We start from the raw sequence: 23,427 nt of genomic DNA, 5'->3' as shown, positions 1-23,427 counted from the left end.
AGATGGAAGGCTGTCGACGACAACATTCAGAAACAGGAATTTCCTCACTGACATCTAATTGATATAATGTAGTAAGCCACTACTTCCAGTCCCTGCTCCAAAGTCCATTCCCTAGCAACTGACTCCATCCCTCTCCCTGGCAACTGTCTAACACTAACCCAGACTGTTTGCAACCATGGTATTATATTTGACCCTGAGATCAACTTCCACCACATAGCCACGCCATCGCTAAGACTGCCTATTTCCACATCCATAACATTGCCCAACTCCTCCTCTGCCTCAGCTCTTCTGCAGCTGAAACCATCATCCATGCCTTAGTTACTTCTAAACTTGACTATTCAAAACTCTCCCGGTCAGCCTCCCACATTCTACCCTCCATAAATTGGAGTTCATCCAAAATTCTGTTGCCCTAACTCACACCAAGTCCCATACAACCATCAAAGCTGTGTTTACTGACCTGCAATCATCATAGTTTTCAAATCCCTCGATGGTCTTGCCCATCCCTATCTCTGTAACCTCCTCCAGCCCCTTGGAGATTTCTTCACTCCTCCAATCCTGGACTCTTGCGCGTAACTGATTTTAATCAGCCCACTGTTGGCAGCTGTGGCTTTAGCTTTCTTAAACATAGGTTCTGGAATTACCTCCCTACATCTCTCCATCTCCTTCTTCCTTTAAGATGTTCTTAAAACCTACCTCTGTGAGCAAGTGTTTGGTCATATGTTTTAATATCTCCTTATGTAGCTCTATATGTCAAATTTTGTTTGATAATGCTCCTGTAAAGCCACAGCTTGTGATATGAACATACCAATTTGGAGCAGGAGTAGGCCACTCAGCCTCTCGAGCCTGCTCCGCCATTCAATAAGATCGTGGCTGATCTGATTGTGGCCTTAACTCCACTTTCGATCCTACCCCTGATAACCTTTGACTCCCTTGTATGTTTCAAAAAGATTGCCTTTCATTCTCCTAGACTCCAATGGATACAGATCCAACCTATCCTCATAGGATAACCCTCTCATCCCAGGAATCAGTTGAGTGGAACCTTCTCTAAACTGCTTCTAACGCAAATATGTCCTTCCTTAAATCAGGAGACTAGAACTGTGTACACTACTCTAGATGAGGTTTCACCAATGCCCTGTACAACTGTAGCAAGACATCCCTACTTTTATAAATGCAAAATGCTGCGGATGCTGGGAATCTGAAACAAAAACAAAAAATGCTGGAAAAACTCAGCAGGTCTAACAGCATCTGTGGAGAGAAAAACAGAATTCACATTTCAAGTCCGTATGACTCAAGCTCTAAAGAGGAGTGATACAGAATCAAAACATTAACTCTGGCTTTCTATCCACAGATGCTGTCAGACCTATCCCTACTTTTATATTCCATTCCCCTTGCAAGAAACACCACCATTCTATTTGCCTTCCTAATCGCTTGCTGTACCTGCATACTAACTTTTTGAGATTCATGTACCAGGACACCTAGATCCTTCTGTACCCCAAGAGTTCTGCAATCTCTCTCCATTTATATAATATGCTGTTTTTTACTTTCTTCCTGCCAAAGTGGACAAGTTCACATTTTCCCACATTATACTCCATCTGCCAAATTTTTGCCCACTCACTTAACCTATCTATATCCCTTTGCAGACTCCTTATGTCCTCTTCACAACTTACTTTCCCACCTACCTTTGTGTCATGAGCAAATTTAGCAACCATACATTCGGTCCTGCCATCCAAGTCATTATTACAGATTGTAAATAGTTGAGGTCCCAGCACTAATCCCTGTGGCACTCCATTTGTTACATCTTGCCAACCCAAAAATTATCCATTTATGCCTCCTCTCTGCTAACCAATCCTCCATCTGTGCTAATATCATACCCCCTACACACCTTTGATGTGGCATCTTGTCAAATGCCTTCTGGAAATCCAAGTCCCCCACATCCACGTTGCTTTCTCAAAGAACTCCAATAAGCCAGCCAAACACAAATTCCCTTTCACAAAGCCATGTTGACTCTGCCCAACTACACTGAGGTTTTCGAAGTGCCCTGCTATAACCTCTTTAAAAACAGATTCCAGCATGATGACAGATGTTAAGCTAACTGGCCTGTAGTTTCCTGCATTCTGTCTTCCTCCTATCTTGAATAAAGTAGTTACATTCACTATTTTCCAATCTGATGGGGCCTTTCCAGAATCTAGAGTATTTTGGGAAATTAAAACCAATGCATCTATTATCTCAGCAGCTACTTCTTTTATAACCCTCAGACGAAGTCCATCAAGGCCCGGGGACTTGTCAGCTTTTAGTTCTAATAATTTTCTCAGTACTCTTTCCCTGGTGATTGTAATTGTTTTAAGTTCCTCCCTCCCTTTCACCTCCTGATTCAATTATTTCTGGGATGTTATTTAGATTCAGTGGTATATTTCAAAAGGATAAATAATTGAATGGAAAAAAATGCAAGGATGTAAGGAAAGAGCCGAAGAGCGGGACTAATTGGATTGCTCTTCGAAAGAGCTAGTGCAGACTCGATGGGCTGCAAGGCCTCTTTCTGTGCTGTATTCTGATTCATATTCTCTACAGTGATGACAGATGCCAAAAATCTCTTCAGTTCATCTTCCATTTCCTTCCTTTTCAGTCCTAAATCCCCAGACTCTATCTTGAGGACCAACGTTCACTTTATTTACTCCTTTCCTTTTTAAGTACCTGTTGAACCTCTTGCCATCTTTCTTTTTTATATTTCTAGCTAGCTTTCTCTCGCACTCTAATTTCTCCTTCCCATTCTTCACTGTTCTTTATATTCTGTCCAATCTTTGGATCCATTACTAATCTTCACAGAATTATACTTCTTTTCTTTTAACACTATCTTTAGCTTCCTTAGTTAGCCACGGATGATACGCCCTTCCCTAGAGTCTTTCTTTCTCACTGGAACGTATCTTTGAGTATCCCAAAATATTTTCTTAAACACCTGCCATTGCATATCTACTGACTTATCCCTTAACCTAATTTCCCAGTTCACTTTAGCCAGCTCTATCTTCATGCCCTTATAATTGCCTTTATTTAAGTTCAAAGCATTAATCTTAGACCCACTCTTCTCTCCCTTAAACTAAATGCAAAATTCAATCATGTTATGATCACTGCTACTGATCACTGCTACCTAGGGACACCTTACTATGTGGTTATTAATTAATCCTGTCTCATTGTACATTACCAGATCTAGTGTAGCCTGCTCTCTGGTTGGTGCTAGACTGTGCTGCTGAAAGAAATTGTTCCAAAAACACTCTATAAAGTCATTTTCCAAGTTACCTTTGCCAACCTGATCCATCCAGTCTATAAGTAGATTAAAAATGATCCATGATTATCGCTGTACCTTTCTCACAAACCCATTAATTCTTCCTGTATACCCCATCCTATAGTGTGGTTACTGTCAGGAGGCCTATAAACTACTCCCACAAGTGACAACTTAACTTTACTATTTCTCATCTCTACCCAAATCGATTCTACACTTGATCTCCAAAATTAAAGTCATCTTTCTATTGTACTTATCCTTAATTAACAGAGCTACCCCTCCACCTTTTCCTAGCTTCCTGTCCTTCCAAAATGTCATGTACGCTTGAATATTCAGATCCCAGCCTTTGTTATCTTGCAGCCATGACACTATAATGGTGATCAGGTCATAGATATTTATTCCTATTTGAGCTGTTAATTCATCTGTTTTGTTATGAATATTATGTGTTCAGGTACAGAGCCTTAAACTCTGTCTTTTCATCATTTTTGCAATCTCTGGCCGTATCTACACTCTTAGATTTGCACACTCTGTCCCTTCCTGCCATGCTCTGATTATCACTTCTCCTATTGCACCCTTGCTCTCTAGGACAAGAGAGCCTTCTCTATCTAATTTATCATATCTTCCCACACTTGATCCCTTGTCCCCACCATTTAAAGCACTCTCTGCCACTCTAGTCATAGGACTTACCAGAACACTGGTCCTGGTATGGTTCAAGTGTAGTGCATCTCAACGGTACAGCTCCCACTTTCCCCAATACTGATACCAGTACCCCATGACTCAAAAGCCATTTCTCTCACACCAACCTCTGAGCTATGCATTTAATTCTCTAATCTTATTTATCCCATGCCAATTTGCTTGTAACTCAGGTAATAACCCAGAGATTATCAACTTTGAAGGTGCTGCATTTTAATTCAGCCCTTAGCTGTTCATATGCCCTAAGGTAGGACTAGGGAAGAGGTTCGGCTATGTCTTTGGTACCTACGTGGACTGCAACCACGAGATCCTCCCCCTCCCACTGCAAGTTTCTCTCCAGCCCTGAGCTGTTCCAAACTTTGGCGCCAGACAGGCAACACAGCCTTTTAGGCTCTCGCTACTGGCTACAGACAACTGGGTCTATCCCCCTGACTATACTGTCCCATACAACAACTATATTCCTATTTACTCCCCCTGCTTAAATGGCTTCCTGTACCATGGTGCCATGGTCAGTTTACTCATCTACCCTGCAGCCTCCGCTTTCATCCATATAGGCTGCAAGTACCTTGAATCTGTTGGAAATTGCAGAGGCTGTGGCTCCTCTACTTCTACCTTCTGGGTCTCTGTACCTGCCTCACTCAAATCCACACCCTCCTGTCCCTGACCACGGACCAAATCAGAATACCCTACCTTAAGGGATGACTGCCTCCTGGTACAACGTTTCCAAGTAACTTCCCTCCTCCCTGATTTGTCACTGTGTGCAGCTTGGTCTCCAGCTCAATGACTTTGAGCTGAAGCTCCTCAAGACACAGACACTTACTGCAGGCATGACTGCCCTGGATCACACTGGCATCCTGGAGTAGCCACATGCTGCAGTCGCAATACATTTTCTGTCCTGCCATCTTTAAGAAAATTATATTAACATAATAATTAAATTTTTTACCACATTAAAAGTGCTGTATGAGTACAAGTTTTTATTATTGCTCCTGATTGGAGCGGCGAGGCAGAGGAACATCCAAACCAAATGTTTCATAAAGGATTTTAGCTCTTTATATTCAGCACAATCTCTGGACTAACCTGAACCAAACAAACCCATTAAAGTTCACAAAAGTTGTATTTTGTACAATCTTTAGAAATTTTAGCCAATTGTTTTAATGACTATAATGATAGGTAAGTCGATACAATACCACTTGCTATCCTGCACATCTAGTTTATACAGTGGACTTTGATCTGGCAATTTTCTTTTCTTCCATTAAATAACACTTCTAAAACATTGAATAGAAAATTGTCAAATATCAATGTAAAACTAAATTATCTGAAGTTGGAACCAAGAAATGCAAGATCTCCCGAGGATAGAAAACATGAAATAAAATTGAAAGTTTATTTTTGTCTTGCCAGTCCTTGCCTCAGTGAGGTAAGCTGGGGCACGGCTGCTCAAACACCAACGGTCATCTGGTATTTCATTCTTCATGTGCGAATCTCAAATAATGTTCAAAGGGTAATCTCAGCTAAACCTAATCCTGTACACAGGTGCTCTTCGGTGAGGATTGTTGATTCGTATCAATAGTAGGAAGCTTTTCCTTCCCCTAGCCCTGGGACACTATTGGCAATTGTGTAATCCCACCACTTCTCCTGGCACAGATTATTTGGGCCATTGCATATTATGAATTGAATTTGCCATCTTGTTCATTGATGCTGTGGTATGAAGTCACATGTCCTGACAATTCTCCACTGACCCATTACAAAAACTCGCACTATATTTCAGCGCTAGTTTTTGTTGACTGTAACTGTTGAGACCTGGCCAGAATAGAGAACCACAGCACAGGACAAGACAGGACAGAAGGCCATTCAGCCCATTATATCCATACTAACTCTTTACTGGAGTATACCAAAACTAATCCACTGACTTGCTCCCTCCCCATATCATCATCTGCTTCAAACATTTATTCACCTCTCTCAAAATGATATACATGCTCCCTGTCAGAAGCAAACAAACCAACATACTTTGGAAAAAAGTAGCAGCAGCAAACAGCAGGGTCCCATTTCATTTACAATTATTGTTAGTTTGCATATTCCTATTGACAAATGAACAGCAACAAAAAACATCCGTGCCGATGCAAATATCATTTTTGGCAGTGCAACTTAAATAACTTGTTTTTCTATCAAATGGTCACATGCTTCTTCCAACTTCATAAATCACACATTTACCTGAATAGTGGACATAAGATTACTAGATTATTAACTTCCATTTAAAGCTGTATGAGCACAATTTACAATGAATGGACCCACACAAGCCAATAGTCAGAGAAATGCAGGCTTGAACACTACTTAAACATATCCACCAAAAACAATAATGACTTCGACAGAATTATGGTTCCAAGCAGTTTTAAATCCCAGTATATGTTGCCTCCAATACTGGAATAAGATTTGTGCCAAATTAATTCACAATACTGAGAGGTAGAAATCAGAGATATACCTTTACAAGTAGTAAAGGAAGTGCATAATTATTGTAATACCACTTGGTTTCCCAAAAGAAACCAAGTGATCTCCCAAATTCTAGAACTGTAATTTTCTATTGAGTAAGCCTAGCTGAAAGGCCAAGGCTTATTGCATAGGTCACTGTGAAGTTTGAGCAAATAGGAAATTGAGAATTCATTTCAAATACTTGCGCTTCCCTCCAATATTTCAGTTTTGTCCCCCTGCTCCCTTTTCCCAACCCCGAAAGCGGTCTCAAGATTAAAGTGACAACCTCCAGTTCTTTGGCTGATCAAACATTGTCCATTTGAGAGGCGAGTATCTGCACATCATTTGACTATGGAACCCTTTATAGAATGGGTCATCGGATAAAACTAGAACGACAACTTTAACGCATCTTCCATTCCACAGTCCAGGGCACTGAGGCTAATGCTTGCACCACTGCTGCCAACACACGATCAGTCAACTCAACGTGGACTGGGTAATTGATCCAGAGATCCTGGGTGGCCTGTGCAGATCAGTATTGCAGCGAATAATCCATTAGCACGTTAAGCAAAGACAATCATTTCAGACTACACTTCCATGACAAGTGTAGTCAAACAAACCAACTGAAAATCTCTTTCATTATTCCCCACCCCAACCCCCTGCCAAATTGATTCTCCTCCACCACCTACAAGGTCCTCCAGAGTTATGGACCTAGCCCACAAGCTCCTCCAATGGACCCAGCCAAGGAATGAACCAAACATAGAAACTTTTTGTTCAGCAGCCCTTGGGTATTCCCATTGGGAATGTAATTATTCACAGCTTTACAGCCAACAACATTTTTTGCTGCAATTACAAAGTTCGCAGATGATCACAATTTTCTAGGACATAAAAATAAGCAATTTATTTGCTCATATCAGTCACACAGAATCCAAAATGACTTGGTAATAATAATTAACAAAAAGAACCAGCAAAAGCACAGTAAAAGATTGGTCATTTTAACATCGGTTTCCTCTATGCTGCTCAACTAAGACTGGAATCAAAACAGGTTAAATAGTCTCCTCAGCAGCTTTCACATGAAAATTGTTGAGGGCAAGACTGAACGTGGCAGGAATGGTTTAAAGGTTGTTTCAATATTAACTGGTGAAATGGGTGAACCTGTTTTTTAGATATATCTAACAACAGTGGACAGCCATTCACAAGGTGGCCCACAAGGACTTCTTCCTTAAAAGAGATTTGTCAACTTCCTTTACAACTTATAAGGGAGCTGATCAGTTACAGGAAGTTCCTGATTTTCATCAGGGATCTCGTCCAACATCCAGGCTGTGACCACCCAGCTGGGCTCCACAGAGTCAGGAAGCTGGCACACTTGCTTTATCCCAATTTAGAAGCCAATCCTGATTGGGACCATGGACATACAAACATACTAATTAGGAGCAGGAGTAGGCCAGTCGGCCTCTTAAACCTGCTCCCCCATTTAATAAGATAATGGCTGATCTGACAGTGGCCTCTATTTTCAACTCTACTTTCCCGTCTACCCATTGTAACCTTGGGCTCTCTTGTCAATCAATAATCTATTTATACAAGCTTAAAGCCTGGGAGTTCCCTTTCCACCCCAGCTATGTCACATACAACATTGTGGGCCAAGTTCCACATTAATGAAGTGCCTCAGGAGACCTGCAACCTGGATGGATTTAGTCAAGGGCTGCACTGGGAAGGGCAGTGGATTTTCGGGGCCATATAGTCCTGTTGATAAACATTTAGACCCTGAAATTATGCAACAGTTTATTACACAAATATCTAATTCATAAATTTCTCTTTCTGCTATTTTTGTGAAAGCATTAGCTAGTGGTCAACTCCAGTTAAATAATAAATGTCTGAAATTCTTTCCCCATTATGTGCTCATATGATAATATTCCACCACATAACTTCAGGGTCTTAGTTCCACAGTAAAGCCAGAAGCTGTCAGTTAATTGGCCGTAAACTGAATTAATTGCCTTTTTGAAAAAATAATTGCAAGCTCATGAGACATTGGTTAAACCTCTTGAGCAGTGCAAAATACACATGCTTTAATTCGAGTCAAATTGAACTCCTAAAGCAGAGAGATGTAGGCAAAATCCATTCAGAAAGAAATAACTGAATTTGTCATGAGTGCAAATGCCAAGCTTCCCCTAGCACCGACAGATTAAATAGATTTGTCTGTATAAAACACTCATATGTTACAAAGATTAACAACGGCTAAATGAGTTCTCTGCCTTCTAGCATTCAAACGAAATCAGCAGTGACTCAGTTAACTGACATATCATGAGGCACCATACCACAAAGATTGGGAATGTTCTAAGTCTGTGCTGACTCAAGGTCAGCAGTAACCATTATAGCTAGTCTTACCTAAATGTGTGAAAGATCACAGCATGAATTTTAACTTCCTGTCCAGAACAGACTGGAAGAGGGAGTGAATGGCATTAGATCAGAGAGTCCTTTTCTGTCTGTCAGCTGGCAGGTAAGAGATGGAGGGAGTTCAAGGCAGGAGAGGCAGTGACCTTCCTTTGCTCCTCCTTGCCCCACTAGCACTAATTTACCTACTTAACTGGAAGACCCCTTCATTCTTTCCACCAGTTTGTTTCAGGTCTACAACATATCCTCTGGGTTTTGGATAAGTCTTTTATTTCTGTAGTTACCATCCTTTTGTCTGATAATCTCCTATCCTCCACCTAATAACAGACCTTTACATACAATATGCAGGACAGAAATGCTGGTGCTCCACATGAGCTTTCTCTCACGCATCAACATATTCTTTTATTCATTTCTCTCTCATGTACGTATCTAGCTTCCTCTTAAATGCTCCCATGCTACACATTACATAAGATATACTGCACAGAATCAGGCCATTCAGCCCAACCAGTCCATGCTGGTGTTAATGCTCCACTCGAGCCTCATCTAAATATATCATTGTAACCATCTATTCTCTTTTCCCGCAAATGCTTGTCTAGTTTTCCCTTAAGTGCTACATTTGCTTCAGTCAATCCCTGCGGTAGCGAGTTCCACATTCTCACCACCCTTTAGGTGAAGAAGTTTCCTCAGAATTCCCTATTGGATTTCATGGTGACTATCTTATATTGATGGCCTCTAGTTATGCTCTTCCCAACAAGAGGAAACATTCTCTCTGTATTCACTCGATCAAAACCTTTCAGAATTTAAAGACTTCTATGAGGCCACACCTCAACCTTCTTTTTTCAAGAGCCCATCATTCCTTTTCTGATATTGCCTCAACTACTCTCTGTTGTTGCAAGATGCATATTCTCCCAAATTCCTTATTCGATTTTTTGGTGACTATCGTACCTTAGTGACTCTCAGCTTTGAATTCTCCCCACAAGTTGAATCACCTCTATATCTACCCTATCAACCCACTCCATGCTTCTAAAGACCTCGATCAGGTCGCCCCCTCAGCCGTCACGCATTTTTTTTTTTTTTTTACAGAATTTTCCAGTATTTTCTGTTTTTATTACTGCTGGTGCTGAGATTGTGTTTGGCCACAATCCAACATCACTTGCACAGGCCCTTCCACACTCGAACCCAAGGCCACTTCTACAACCTTCAAAATCTAGACGCTGGGGTCCAACATTCCAGGCCCTACATCCAACCTGCAAACAAAATGGCAGTCGCATGGAAATAGAAGGTGATTCCCTCAGTTTTGCATTGTATGTGGGCACACACAATGGTAAGCATATTTCCCGTTATTTGGAAGAAGTGAATGGCAATGTCTCAGTCAATTGCCCCCGACCACATTTCCCACTCTGCCCACTCCAGAATGACTGAGGAAGTGCCAGACTGGAAGTGAATATCTTGGCCGACACTTTTACAATTGAGCATGCTGCACAGAATTTCATTCTCACTCTCATCTAGTGAAACCTACATTTGTCATTCAAAATATTTCAACAACAGTCTTCAAAATAATTGCACATTAAACATCAGCGTTCAGAACACCAAGCTGGCCACCATGTGACCCAATTAAGAGGAGCATTCAAGAAGACCAACACATCACAAGCCTGTACTATATACTTCCGTAAGCAGAGCCACCTTCCTCTACAACAAGGAAGCAGCTTTGTTGTGGATACTTTCATGAACATTTGTGTTTAATTAAATCTGAGGAAGAGCAGCCCCTACACTTCCTGCTCATCTTCAGGTCAGTATCCTTCCCAGAATTAAAAGGTTCTGTTGTCATGATTTTCAAGCAACAGAGCCAGTAGCAAACATTTCAAGCCACTGTAATCTTTGCCCAGTTCTTTCTTTGGAATTGTGCCAGTCACGAGCAGAAATAGTCTAATTACTTTCCGATGGATTTAGCTGCAGAAATGGTTCAAAATGCAGTTGCTTTAACAACCTTGACATTTACACAAACAAAATCCCAATGCAGAACCTCTTCAAAATGTCATGATGTCAAAATGAAATTCAGCTAACAATACGCACTTTTGATCAGTTTGGTGACAGTTCGCTCAGGTAATCCCTCCTGTGTCCCAGGGGTTTTTTTTTAATATATAAATTCAAACAGAATAGATATTTATTACACAAAAAAAGGCAAAGAACAAAAGGTGACACACATTACCTCGAGCGGTGTTTGGAGTCACTGTGGCACATCCGCAAGGCTGAGAACTACGTGGATAGCACATTCAGAGAGGCAGTCACACCGCAGCTTAAGTACCTGGTGACAGACAGGGAATGGGTTACCACCAGGCAGTGCAAGAGAAGTAGGCAGATAGTGCAGGAGTCCTCTGGGATCCCGATCACAAATCGGTTTTCCATTTTGGAAGCTGGTGAGGGCGTTGATTCTTCAGAGGAGTGCAGCCAGACCCAAGTTTGCGGCACCACAAGCGGCTCGGTTGTACAGGAGGGGAAGAAGAAGAAAGAAAGAGCAATAGTTATAATAGGGGATTCATTGGTTAGAGGAACAGACAGGCGTTTCTGTGGCCGTAGACATGACTCCAGGATAGTTTGTTGCCTCCCAGGTACCCCAGGGTCAAGGACATCACAGGGGGGCTGCAGGACATTCTTCTGGGGGAGGGTAAACAGTCAGAGGTCGTGGTCCACATTGGTACCAATGACTTAGGTAAGAAGCGGGGGGGTGTGATCCTGCTGGCAGAATTTAGGGAGCTAGATAAAAAAATTAGCATGAAGGGCCTCAAATGTAGTCATCTCCGGATTAATCCCAATGCCACGTGCCAGTGAGTACAGAAATGGGAGGATAAGGCAGATGAATGCGTGGCTGGAAAGATAGTGCAGGAGGGAAGGCTTTAGATTGCTGGAACACTGGGACTGGCTCTAGGGGAGATGGCACCTGTACAAGCCAGGCGGGTTGCACCTGAACAGAGCTGGGACTGAGTTCCTTGCGGAGCATTTTGCTAGTGCTGTTGGGAGGGCTCTAAACTAACTCAGGAGGGGTGTGGGAACTTGGAGAAAATATTAGAGAGAAATACCAGGGTGCTCAAAATACCAAAAGAGACAGATAGCACTAGTATAGAGAATAGTAAGTTAAAGTAAGGTAAAGTCGGGATAATGGAGAAAGTAACAAAATCTAAATCAGGGTTACTATGCATGTGTGTGAATGCATGGAGTGTAGTAAATAAGGGAGTTACAGACGCAGATTACCATGTGGAAATATGATGTTGTGGCGATAGCAGAGACCTGACTCAAGGAAGGGCAGAACTGGGTGTTAAATGTTCCCGGGTACAAGGTGTTCAGAAAAGATAGGAAAGGAAGAAATTGAGGAGGGGTGGCGGTATTGGTTAAGGAGAGCATTGCAGTGCTGGAGAAAGAGGACATCCCAGATTGTTCAAGGACAGAATCAATTTGGCTAGAGCCAAGGAACAAAAAGGGTGCAATTACATTGCTCGGTGTAGTCTATATACCGCCAAATAGTGAGAAGGATGTAGAAAACAAATCCGCAGGGAAATTGCAGAGTTGCAGACATAATAGAGTAGTTATGCTGGGGGACTTTAATTACCCGAATGTAGACTGGGACAGTGGTAATGTAAAGGTCGACGAGGGGCAGAAGTTCTTAGATTGTGTTCAGGAGAATTTTCCACAGCAGTATGTGTCCAGTCCAACCAGAAAAGACGCACTGTTGGACCTGGTCCTTGATCTATTTGGCCCACCTCATTTCCTAGTGTCAGTGAGGGAACATTTAGGAGACAGTGATCATTGTATTGTACATTTTAGGATGATGATAGAAAAGGACGATGGCAATCCAATCTAAGAATAATTAACTGGATGAGAGCAGACTTCGATGGGGCAACAACGGAGCTGGGCCAGATAGACTGGAGCGAAAGATTGGTAGGAAAAACTAGCTGAACAATAGGCTACCATCAAAAAATAATTGGTTCGGGCACAGTCAAGATATATTCCATTGAAAAGGGAAAGGTAGGACAAACAAGCCCAGAGCTCCCTGGATGAAAAAGGAGATTGAAATTAAGATAAAGAAGAAAAAGTGCACTTATGACAGGAGTCAGGTAGAAAATACAATTGAGAATTAAGAGGAACACAGAAGGTTCAGAGGGGAGTTGAAACAGCATGTTAGAGAAGTCAGAGGGATTATGAGAAAAGACTGGCAGCCAACATAAAGGGGAATCCCAAAGTCTTCTATAGGCATATAAACAGTAAAAGGGTGAAAAAAGGAGTAGGGATGATTAGGGACCTAAAAGGGTATTTATACATGGACGCAGGGGCCATGGCAGAGGTATCAAGTGAATATTTTGCATCCGTCTTTACCAAGGAGGTAGATGCTACCCAGGTCATGGTGATAGACAAGGAAGCTCTGTCACTAGAAGGATTCAAAATTGACAAGGAGGAAGTGTTGAATAGACTGTCAGTGTTTAAAGTTGACAAGACGCCGGGACCGGACGAGATGCATCCAAGTATATTGAAGGAAGCAAGAGTAGAAATTGCAGGGGCACTGGCCATAATCTTTCAGTCTTCCCTAGACTCAGGGGAGATGCCAGAGGACTGGAGAATTGCAAACATTACGCCCTCGTTCAAAAAAGGTTGTAAGGATAAGCCCAGCAATTACAGACCAGTCAGTTTAATTTCAGTGGTGGGCAAGATTCTAGAAACAATTATTCGGGATAGAATTAGTAGTCACATGGAAAAACATGGGTTGATAAGGAAGAGCCAGCATGGATTTCTAAAGGGGAAATAGTGTTTAACTAACTTGCTGGAGTTTTTTGAAGAGGTAACAGAAAAGCTCGAAGAGGGTAATGCTGTTGATGTGGTGTACATGGACTTTCAAAAGGCATTTGATACAGTGCCACACAACAGACTTGAGAAAAGTTATTGCTCATGGAATAAGAACAATAGTAGCAACGGGGATACAAAATTGGCTAAAAAATTGGAAGCAGAGAGTAATGGTCAATGGATATTTTTCAGGCTGGAGGAAGGTTTGTAGTGGAGTTCCCTAGGGATCGGTATTGGAACCCTTGCTTTTCCTGATATATATTAATGATCTAGATCTTGGTGTGCAGGGGACAATTTCAAAGTTTGCAGATGATAAGAAGCTTGGGAGTGCTGTAAACTGTGAGGACAACAGTGTAGAACTTCACAAGGACATAGACAAGTTGGTGGAACGGACAGATAGGTGGCAGATGAAGTTCAATGAGGAGAAGTGTGAGGTGATGCATTTTGGTAGGAAGAACATGGACAGACAATAAAAAATAAGGGGTGAAATTTTGAAAGGGGCACCGGAGCAGGAAAACCTGGGAGTATATGTGCAAAGATCATTGAACGTGGCAGGACAGGTAGAGAGAGCAATTAATAAAGCATATAGTATCCTGGGCTTTATTAATAGGGGCATAGCATACAAGAATAGAGAGGTTATGCTGAATTTATATAAGACACTCGTTAGATCTCAGCTGGAGTATTGTGTACAGTCCTGGGCGCCACATTATAGGAAGGATGTGAACACATTGGAGAGAGTGCAGACAGGGTTTACAAGAATGGTTCCAGGGACGAAAAACTTCAGTTACAAAGAAAGGTTGGAGAACTGTTCTCCTTGGAGAGAAGGAGGCTAAGAGGGGATTTGATAGAGATGTTCAAAATCATGAGCGGGCTGGACAGAGTAGATAGGGAGAAGCTGTTCCCGCTCATAAAAGGATCAAGAATGAAAGGGCAGAGATTGAAAGCGATTCGCAAAAGAAGCTAATGTGATGTGAGAAAAAACTTTTTCACACAACGAGTGGTTCAGGTCTGGAATGCACTGCCTGGAAGTGTGGTGGAGGAAGGTTCAATCAAGGCATGCAAGAGGGCATTAGATGATTATTCGAATGAAAACAATGTGCAAGGGTACGGGGTAAAGGCAGGGCAACGGCACTAGGTCAAAATGCTCATTTAGAGAGCCAGTGCAGACACGATTGGCCAAATGGCCTCATTCTGTGCCGTTAAAATTCTGTGATGCCTTTCTTTAATAGCAAACTTTTGCCAATCTCACTAATACTGGATGGGTTAATATTCAGTGCAGTCAGTAGTCCCATTTAAACCTGGATGAACTACACTAGTGTGGTTAAAGTACCACTTATTAAATAAGTTAGCCCCAGGTCTGTAAAACAGGCCCATTTGTGCTGGATAAATTACACACAGTGCAGTCAAGTGAGGGCATTTGCACAAAATTAAATTGCCTTGGTCTGATAATAATCTGCTTTTAATAAAATCTATTTTTGTGTCACTAAGTATGACTGGTGATAAAAACATAAAAAGACCTTAAATCCAAAAGTAAATCTGCATATTGACCCTTCTGTCTAATAGAGCTATTACCCGAATCATTATGCCTTTGGAGAACAAAAACAAAAATACCTGGAAAAACTCAGCAGGTCTGACAGCATCTGCGGAGAGGAATACAGTTAACATTTCGAGTCCGTATGACTCTTCATCAGAACTAAGGAAAAATAGAAAAGAGGTGAAATACAAGCTGGTTTAAGGGGGGGTGGGACAGGTAGAGCTGGATAGAGGGCTAGTGATAGGTGGAGATTGCCAACAGATGTCATAGACAAAAGGACATAGAGGTGTTGACGGTGGTGATATTAGCTAAGATATGTGCTAATGGTGACATTAAGGGTAGAAAGCAGGACGAGCAAGGTACAGATAGCCCTAGTGGGGGTGGGGTGTGGGGAAGGGATTGAAATAGGCTAAAAGGTAAAGATAAAACAATGGATGGAAATACATTTAAAAATAATGGAAATAGGTGGGAAAAGAAAAATATATATAAATTATTGGAAAAGGGGGGATCGGAAAGGGGGTAGGGATGGAGGAGAGAGTTCATGATCTAAAGTTGTTGAACTCAATATTCAGTCCGGAAGGTGTAAAGTGCCTAGTCGCAAGATGAGGTGCTGTTCCTCCAGTTTGTGTTGAGCTTCACTGGAACAATGCAGCAGGCCAAGGATGGGCATGTGGGCAAGAGAGCAGGGTGGTGTGTTGAAATGGCAAGTGACAAGGAGGTCTGGGTCATGCTTGCGGACAGACCGAAGGTGTTCCGCAAAGCGGTCACCCAGTCTGCATTTGGTCTCTCCAATGTAGAGGAAACCGCATTGGGAGCAACGAATGCAATAGACTAAGTTGAGGGAAGTGCAAGTGAAATGCTGCTTCACTTGAAAGGAGTGTTTAGCCCCTTGGATGGTGAGGAGGGTGGAAGTAAAGGGGCAGGTGTTGCACCTTCTGCGGTTGCATGGGAAGGTGCCGTGGGAGGGGGTTGAGGTGTAGGGGGTGAAGGAGGAGTGGACCAGGGTGTCCCGGAGGGAACGATCCCTGCGGAATGCCGTCGGTGGGGGTGAAGGGAAGATGTATTTGGTGGTGGCATCATGCTGGAGTTGGCGGAAATGGCGGAGGATGGTCCTTTGAATGCGGAGGCTGGTGGGATGATAAGTGAGGACAAGGGGGACCCAGACCTCCCTGTCACTTGCCATTTCAACACACCACCCTGCTCTCATGCCCACATGCCCGTCCTTGGCCTGCTGCAATGTTCCAGTGAAGCTCAACGCAAACTGGAGGAATGGCACCTCATCTTCCGACTAGGCACTTTACAGCCTTCCGGACTGAATATTGAGTTCAACAATTTTAGATCATGAACTCTCTCCTCCATCCCCACCCCCTTTCCGATTCCCCTTTTTTCCAATAATTTATATATATTTTTCCTTTCCCACCTATTTCCATTATTTTTAAAAGTGTTTCTACCCATTGTTTTATCTTTACCTTTTAGCCTATTCTGATCCCTTCCCCCCCACCCCACCCCTACTAGGGCTATCTGTACCTTGCTCGTCCTGCTTTCTACCCTTAATGTCACCATTAGCACATTCCTTAGATAATATCACCACCGTCAACACCTCTTTGGCCTTTTGTCTGTGACACCTTTTGGCAATCTCCACCTATCACTGGCCCTCTATCCAGCTCTACTTGTCCCACCGCCCCCCCACCCCCCTCCCCTTAAACCAGCTTATATTTCACCTCTTTTCTATTTTTACTTAGTTCTGTTGAAGAGTCATATGGACTCGAAACTTTAACTGTGCTCTTCTCCACAGATGCTGTCAGATCTGCTGAGTTTTTCCAGGTATTTTTGTTTTTGTTTTGGATTTCCAGCATCCGTAGTTTTTTGCTTTTATGCCATTGGAGAATACCAATCCATTTCGTGTTAAGGGAAGAGAACTTGATTGATTCAGGCTCACAGGCAGTTTTGTTGCCATCCAGCTGTTTAAAACACTTCACTTGTTGGACTGCACCAGCATTACTGCTGACTGTTCAAATTCTGTTCCCACATTCTTTCCAGAAGGTTAAATCAGCACCAAACCTGTTCAATCTGCACCTTCAGTCCTAATCTCCCAAATTCTCTTTGACAGTTGACTTTGAAGGCTGATTCCCATGCAATGTCAAACATCCAGCAAAAAAAACACCTCATTCTTTTAATAGAAATCTTTCTTGTTTTGCAATTAATGTACCTGAAACCATGCAGTTTATTTTTTTTATATAAATGCTAGTTTAATACCCGAGTAGACATCTAAAGAAACTCATGGTAGTATGAATATTTTGTTATTATTGCTTTTACCTAGAGATAAATTGCTGACTCTACAACTGTAAAATTTTAAAGAGGGGGTCAGGATATGTTTTTTGTCCATGAGATAGGGGCTTTGTTTGCTAGATCAACATTTCTCACCCATCTCTATTGCCCTGGAGAAGGTGGTGGTGAGCTGCCTTCTTGAGACATGGTGTTGGTACAACTTCTTGTTTGTCCTTCGTGCCTAATCGAGGTACCTGGCATTAGGAAAGGGGGTCCCGTTGAAAGCCAACCCTCTCCCTGTACTTGCTGCTGAACCCCCTGGCCCCTGGCAACCCACATCTTGCCCCCCGCCCAACCATCATTCACCTGTGGCCTGGTTTCAATCAACGATCCTGGGCCTCAGGTAGGTGCATTACTGGCAGCAGCCGCCCCCTCCCCAATGATGCTGCTAAGCAGTGCACAGCTGCCACCCTGCGATTTGCCAGCAGCTTTTAGGGGCGGTACTTCCACTCTCAGGGTCTTTGATCCCAGGCAACGCCCGTTGCTGCCCAGTTAACTGGCTGAGAGGTACTTAATGCAGCAGGCCTTGCCGAAAAGAGGCAACTCTGGGTTGTCACCAGTTCTCCATCCAGCAAGACCCCACCACCTACATCAAAATACGTTATTGTGTACAAAACATTTCGTACAGAGCTGTAGAATTCCTTGACTTTTACTTTTATTTCAGGAGCTGACTTTGAAATAAGCGTTCTTAATCACAAATTAACAATCCAATTTTTCTGTCTAATGTAAAATTTCATTCCATTTGCTTACGTCAAAAGTGCAATAATATTTTACCTTATGAACATTTTATATTCTGCACATTACATCAAAATCTATTAACATCTAAATATCCCTGTTCTTAACTAGTCAAATAATTGGCCAATTATTTATAGCAGAGGAGGAGGAGACTGGTCCACAAAATCAAGTTCAATATCTTTCAAACAAAAGCAAAACCTCAACATTTCTACAACGGACATTTTTGTGTCGTTTCCTTATTTGGATGCTGCAAATTTCTGATGTATAATATACCTGACCGGAAGACTTTGCGCACTATGTGCAGGAATGTAAATTGGATTATTTCTTGTAGTCTGAACCAAACAAGAATTCTCAATGTGCACAGTGAAGTTGGTGAAGACTATGAAGACGGAGAAGTTGTCTTTCAAAAATAAAGCTAAGAAATGTTGGACTGAGCTGATCACTTGACATTTATATGCTGACTTTCAAAATCATTTTAATGCTTCAGATATGGCTGAGTTTGGTGAATCCAGTTTGGGTAAAACTGAAACAGAACATCTAAATCTAGGCCTCTTCACTATCCCCAAGTTGAAACATTACAAGGAGATTTTTTTCTCTGAGGAGTTTGTATGTCCTTGCTTGATTTTCAAATCATCACAAGACTTTTTTTATCAATGGTACCATTTTACTGGAGAACATAAACTCTTAGAAATTCACTCACCATATGAATAGAACACTGCATGTCACATGCACATAGTTCAGTGCGAGCTAAGTAACTCTCCATTTATTGAGACTAGGTACCGAATACAGAGGAAGTACACACTATTCATCAGGTCATTCTTAATTTGCAGAAACTGAGGCAAAAAGTTACTGGCGACAGAAACAGTAAAGCCTCAAATTCTCCAGAGGATAAATTGGATAACCTGGGAAAATGAGAGCAGGGATCTCTGTGTAATTAATGGGTGCCCATTAATTGAAATGCAGGCATTGTGCTACCTGCTGATTAGAATGGTTTCTTCATGCAGTGAAGTGGCTATCTCTGTTAGCACACACAGACCCAACCACTATGCAGCATCTGATAGCTGACTGTGAAACTCACCATTCAGCACAAACAGCTTCTACCAAAGGATTAGGATTCTACCAAAGGATTCCTCAGTGACTTTCTCACCATTAGCACATCCTTTAGCTAATATCACCACCGTCAACAACCCTTTGTCCTTTTATCTACGACATCTTTGGCAATCTCTTCTTTGCCTCCACCTATCATTGGCCCTCTATCCAGCTCTACCTGTCCCATCCCCCTCAAACAGCTTATATTTCACCTCATATCTATTTTTCTTTAGCTCTGATGAAGAGTCATACGGACTCGAACATTAACTGTATTCCTCTCCACAGATGCTGTCAGGCCTGCTGAGTTTTTCCAGCTAATTTTGTTTTTGTTTCAGATTTCCAGCATCTGCAGTATTTTGCTTTTAGCTTCTACCAAAAGTCTGCAGTGGAAGCTCAGAGTGCCGTCACTGTGGCTGTGGATTACATTGTTCAAAGGAGCTTGCACAGTATGACAGTAGTCCAGCAATCTGTTCTCCAACATACCACTAGGATTACTAAGGCTCCCCCCTCCCCCACCCCCACCACCCCAGGAGAGAGGGGTGAAGCACGAATCTCCAGCCCTCCTTCAGAATGACTGTATTCATCCACCCTCCCATGCCAAGTGTCCTTGCTCTTCCTTGTCAGCTGGCCAGGCCCGCCAGCTCAGAATGTTGCTGACGATCTTAAGACGCAGTCAAGAATTGAGCCTTTGAGGCCCAGAGGTACTCAAGTTCATCTGAAGCCTTCTATCAGCCATGATGCAGCCACTGGCGTAGGGCTGCATAAGATCAGGCAAAGGCATACAGAAGACAAGCACCAAGGGAAAGCAGAATGGTAACTAGTTCTTGTTTGTACACTGTAAGGTTCACTTTCATTTGTAAATTTGGTTTGGGATACTTTTGAGGTGGCTTTCATTTTTGCATTATGGCGAAGTGGACTCTATGACGGAGAGAGAGAAGATACAGTGTGGGGATTGTTGACAAATGGGGAATGGGTTCGAGATTACTGGTATTGCACTTGAATGAGTTCTTCATGGACAGCAAGAGCCAGGCTCCTCAGAGGGCTGTGCCGTCACGATGGTGAGGTGGTGCAGCATGCAGTAGACTATCAAGATTCTCGAGATCCGTTTGCTGAATATGGAAGGGCTCTCCAGAGCAGCCCCAGCATTGGAAGCATTGCTTCAGGACACCAATGATCTGATGAAGAGTCATACAGACGCGAAACGTCAACTGTGCTCCTCTCCGCAGATGCTGTCAGACCTGCTGAGTTTTTCCAGGTATTTTTGTTTTTGCACTAATGATCTGCTCTATCTCATTACATATGGCAGCATAGATTTCATTGTAAACAAAAACAAAAATACCTGGAAAAACTCAGCAGGTCTGGCAGCATCTGCGGAGAGGAGCACAGTTAACATTTCAAGTCCAAATGACCCTTCAACAGAACAGGGTCATTCGGACTCAAAACATTAACTGTGCTCCTCTCCGCAGATGCTGCCAGATCTGCTGAGTTTTTCCAGGTATTTTTGTTTTTATTTTGGATTTCCAGCATCCGCAGTTTTTTGCTTTTAACTTAGATTTCATTGTATGCATGCTGCACACATAGCCATAAATTGTGAACCAATGTCATTGCCCATGTGGTGAGCAGATAGACCTTGCTTGTTGTGCAGTCGTCACCCTCTGGTTTGCTAATGGTGACTCAAACGCAGATGCACATGGACTGCTGCAAAATGAAGATCATGGCTGTTGTCAGGATACTGGGCGCTGACCTGTAGGACTCAGTTGGCATTGAGAGAATGGAAACTCTTTTGGTTCCGGTAAATGATAAAGTTGAAATGCATTGTCGGCAAAGTGGTGTGTGCACAATCAGTAGCACCCTGCACCTGGGGGAGGCCTGCAATCTCAGCAAAGCCACATTCTTGCTCCACCTGGTAAGAGAGAATGAAATGGACTTTACTCTCTTTGAATAAAGAGCGCCAGAGACCTCCCTCACCCAACAGTGGATGGAAAACTAAGATGTTGCAAATATTTCTAGCTCCAGCCTAGAAGGATCCAAGCTCATGGACAGCCATCTTCATAGCCACTGACAATGTCATCCTCATAGCCATTGGCAATGTCATCCTCGCCCTGTTCGGAGGTTGCAGCTGTGGCTGCAGCAGGTGGCAGATTTCAGTAAGGATGACCTTACTGACGAACGGATATCTCACACATTGTTCCTCACTGAGGCTCAGGGAGAAGAATTGCTCCCCAAGCACCCTGGGCTTATATGGCCTCCCACTGAGAGTCCTTCTTCCCCTTCCATCTCTTCCAGCAGCTTTTCCCGCTCTGTTTGGTCTCTGTGCATTCTCCCAGTCATGCTGCATTCCAAGTGGGATACCTACTGCATCCATGTCTGAAATCAACTAGTTTATGCCTCCAAGAAAAATTCAAATCAGGATAAAGCCTTTTAGCACCTGCCACACCACCACCCTGGAGACTTTTGAAACTTTAAACAACTACAGAAAGCGCCAAACACTTATAGAATGTAGCAACAGCCAGGAGAAATCAACCAGCAACTAACCTGTAAGCAGTTGACAATCCCTTTAAATAGCAGGGTTGGGGGCCCTTCCTGCTGCTGAACTCATGTTCAGCTGTGCAAGGTTAAGAGAGGGCACTGGCTGGAGCATTCAGCTCCAATGTGGCAGTGCTGGCATCAAATCAGCTTCACATGCTGACTGATGTCATGATCTGCATGCTCTACATATTTCGAACAAACATTAGCTGATGTGCACCAACGCCCTGGCTAAGATGGCACAAGCATGATTCAGGGCAGAAGTGTGCATGCACACAAGATGCCATTTTGGACCCAAACAGTGGATGCCACCAAGCCCAATCTTACACCCTTCAGGTTTGAAAGCTCTCCCCCAAGGAGTCACACATACTCAACACCAGCTCCCACAAACAACTAGTAAAACAAAAGAACATTTTTATGAATTTGGAATCATCAAGAACAGCACAAGGTCAAATTTCATAATGAATGGCAGAAATGGGATTCTACTCAGGTATAACTTTAAAGCTTTTTACAAGTTAAGACAGGCAAAATTATAATTGTGGTAATTACCACCTTATCATTAATATGTAGAAAGATCCAACCTCCCAATTCACTGACTTCAGCTTTTAAAAAGTATTCTTGCCTTTAAAACACTCAGGCTACAATTTTTTTTTTACTGAGATTTAAGCATTGAAAAACAATACAGGCAATGTATTTAATTGCATGAATTAAAATTGACACCAATCAAGTATTTACCACTCTCCCACAACATTTTAAAATGTGTATTTCCTGATACATGAGACACCAAGATGCCTCATGAATAATCCAAAATCATGGCCACCATTTTTCCTACAGACATTGTTAACCACAGCACTCTAGAAATATCCAAAATATATCATTTTCCATATTAAAATATTATTTCAAAAGGATACTATGATCTGAACTCGGTAAATGAAAATAATTTCACACATGTATTAAAAGTGCAACTTGAGATGTGTGGCAGATGACTAACAGTAAGGGGTTGAGAGCTTCCAGCTTTCAAAAATATTTCACACACGCCCGGGTTTTATGCTAAAGCACACAAAAGTCATTGATTCTGTATTTTCTACTTGCAACCAATGTGCTTACCTTCCCCTCACAGTCACCATTGCTGTCAACCATGTGGTACTTTTCCAAGTATTAAGGACATGCAGTTAGTAACTATCAAATTCAAATTCACTGAATACTGTACAACACTGTGACACTGGCATGAGCTTTATTTTTTTTTTAGCAAATCTGTTTCTCTTCCTCAATCGCCAGCTTTTGTTGCATTGACAAGTTCAAACTGGTTTCATTCAGCAAAACTGACAACCAACTTTGTGGGTTGTTAAAAAAAAACCTCTAAACTTAAGATGTCACTTCCATGTGAGGCTTCTTGAAACTGCAACGGGAATACCAAATCCTTCCAAAATGATAGTGTCGAATTTCAGGGCGAAGGCCTTAGTATAAAACGTTCCAACCAGGAACCTCTTGATCACTACAATTTGCTAACTGCATCAACAATCCTGTGAAAGGGAACCTCTTTTTGTGGCTTGCTGCATTTAATCAC

The 23,427-nt window shown here is 42.4% G+C and overlaps 1 protein-coding gene across 4 annotated transcripts in view; it reads right to left on the bottom strand.

Annotated features, from left to right (window-relative positions):
• Nucleotides 1–23,427, bottom strand: part of rhbdf1a (rhomboid 5 homolog 1a (Drosophila)) — a 351,324-nt gene that overhangs the window by 302,303 nt on the left and 25,594 nt on the right. For 2 of the 4 annotated variants that reach the window (XM_078558343.1, XM_078558350.1), the window contains exon 1: nucleotides 11,028–11,126. The exons of the other annotated variants lie outside the window; for them this stretch is intronic. The gene's annotated coding sequence lies outside the window, so the exon portion shown is untranslated. Of the gene's footprint in view, nucleotides 1–11,027; nucleotides 11,127–23,427 lie in introns of those variants that run through there. 4 annotated transcript variants of the gene reach the window in all.

This window comes from Cetorhinus maximus, chromosome 15 (assembly GCF_964194155.1).
Source record: "Cetorhinus maximus chromosome 15, sCetMax3.hap1.1, whole genome shotgun sequence".
In the NCBI taxonomy this organism is placed as follows: Eukaryota; Metazoa; Chordata; class Chondrichthyes; order Lamniformes; family Cetorhinidae; genus Cetorhinus; species Cetorhinus maximus.
This window is presented reverse-complemented; position numbering and strand designations above follow the sequence as displayed.